The sequence below is a fragment of the Mus pahari genome, chromosome 2 (genome assembly GCF_900095145.1).
Source record: "Mus pahari chromosome 2, PAHARI_EIJ_v1.1, whole genome shotgun sequence".
Classification (NCBI taxonomy): domain Eukaryota; kingdom Metazoa; phylum Chordata; class Mammalia; order Rodentia; family Muridae; genus Mus; species Mus pahari.
The window spans coordinates 18,181,391-18,184,001 of record NC_034591.1 but is presented as its reverse complement, the minus strand read 5'-3'; positions in this window follow the sequence as shown (position 1 = coordinate 18,184,001).

The window sequence follows — 2,611 nt, the reverse complement described above, 5'->3', positions numbered from 1 at the left end:
GGGCTGGCCTCAAACTCAGAAATCCACCTGCCTCTGCCTCCCGGGTGCTGGGATTAAAGGCGTGCACCACCACACCCAGCCGTCGTACACTTTTAAATGTGCGCTGTCACACTCTGCTTCCAGTTAATTTTAATAATGTTTTTGAAGACCCACACTCACTTGATTATTATACTAACCCATGAGAACTGGTATTAATATTATTTTCATTTTTCAGACATTACAATAAAGTTGCAAGGTTCTACAGACATTAAATAGCAGAAACAGATTTCAACCTTAAACTAAACAAGAGAATTAGGTCATCAAAGGCTACATGTCATATAATTTCTATTTGAGCTATCCAAACCAGGAAGGTCCATAGAGACAGGAGTTGAATGAGGGCTTGTCTCAGCTTGGGGAAGGAGGGTGGGGATGAATGCTAATGGGGTAGAGTTCTTTCTGGGGGGGGGGCAAACATTGTTTATTTATTTTAAATTATTATTAATTTAAGCACTACCATATTAATTTATTTCATGTGTATGTGTGTGAGCACACATGTGGACAGCAGAGGAGAACTTTTGGGAATTTTTCTCCTCCTATCATGTGAGTCCCTGGGAGAGAATTAAGTTCACCAGGTTGACCAGCAATGCCTTAGCCTGAGCCAGCTTGCTAGCCCTTGTTTGTTTGTTTGTTTGTTTGTTTTGAGACAAAGTCTAGCTATGTATTCCTGATGGGGGACACATTCTGCAGAACAAGTTGGCCTTGAACTTGTGGCAATCTTCTTGCCTCTACCTCCCAAAGACTGGAATGACTGGTGTGCACCACCATCCTTCACTAACAATGTTTAAAAATTAGACTTTAGCTGTGCTGCAGACGGACCTCACTTGGGTCCCCAATCCACGGGTTCGGTTACAGGTGGGCAAGGAGTCGGTGAAAGGGCGTGACAAACAAATACGAACACAAGGGAGTGTGGTATATGAATGTAATGTCAAATCGAGCATCAGACTTTTTTTTTTTTTATGGTTTTTTGAAACAGGGTTTCTCTGTATAGCCCTGGCTGTCCTGGAGCTCACTTTGTAGACCAGGCTGGCTCAAACTCAGAAATCTGCCTGCCTCTGCCTCCTGAGTGCTGGGATTAAAGGCGTGCGCCACCACACCAGGCTCAGACTTTTTATCTAGAAGAAAATAGGGAAGTTACACAAACTAGAGGAATGCAAATACTGAAGGACTGGCAGGAACCAACTGGGATAGAATTCAATGTTAACAACTGGGATCAAAAACAGCTCCACCTAAAGTCAGCTTAAACTTAGAAGCCAGGGGCAGGGCTTCATGCCCTTGCCACAGTTCCTATTCTAGTCTATTGTATAGTCCACCATCCCCCTAGGCCATTGTATGGGTGTAACTCAGCTATCTATAGTTCTAAGTATCTACCCTGGTCCCTCCTTAGATCAGACTTCCTTCTTCCTAGAGAATGGTAAATTCCTGTGCAGGGCAGTGAGCTATCCATGCCCAGGGCCAGCTCAAGGACTGACTGCCTAGGACTGGTGAAAAATCTAATTTAGCTATATGTCAAAAATTCAATCCTTAGAAGCACTTATAATAAAGCAATATTAAGGGAAAGCACACAGCTCCTTTTACCAACTAAAGCAAGGACATTGGAGCATTCATTATACAGGACGCCACAATTCCAGGAGACTAAGTTTCCGTGAACTTTTCGCCTCAGGACAGCAGCTAGGTTTTCGGGGCCTGTCAAGCTTGTCACTACAGGAGCAGGAGTCTACGTCCCCCTGCAGTGCTCATGGGCTGCCCTGGGCTACATACGGCTCAGTCTCAACCAACCAACCAACCCACCCAACAAACCAAAGAGGAAGACTGATGTGAGTACTGACAATACAGCTACCAAGCATAAAAACAATACACAAATAAAGACCAAACAAGTTGGTAGATGGAGAAATAAAAGCTTGAAATACAGTCTCTACATATGTGACTTTGTTGTTGGAAGTAAGGTGAAATCCCTATAACGTCAAGGAACCATTTCAAACAGTTGAGGGAGTGGCACTGGGCTGTGCCATCTCTACCTGACTCTACATCATCATCCCACTAGAACAGAGCATCATGATATCTAGAGTCTAAGCAGTTGCTTCCCTATGCCTGGTGCCTCAAATTGCTAAAAAAAAACACCAATCTGCCTTCAAGTTTTAATTCACCTAGGGTCTTGGTCTGAGTTTCTCTTGTAAACAGAATCATCCAGTATTTGTCCTTTTGTTCTTTTGTGTCTGGCTTTTTTCATTTACAAAGTATTTTAGGATTCATTCATGTTGTAGTATCTATCAATATTGTATTCCTTTTTGAGGGACAGATGTATCATGCTTGTTGTTACTTTTTTTTTTTTATGGAGCATGATGGTTAGAGTAGGAATGGCGCCCCTCCAACATATTTGAATGCTGAGTCACTGTAGAGTGGAACTCTTTGAAGGGATTTAGAAGGGTTAGGTGGTGTGTCACTGGGATGGGCTTTGAGGTGTCAAAAGCCCAGGCCACCATCTTCTCTTCTCTTCTCTTCTCTTCTCTTCTCTTCTCTTCTCTTCTCTTCTCTTCTCTTCTCTTCTCTTCTCTTCTCTTCTCTTCTCTTCTCT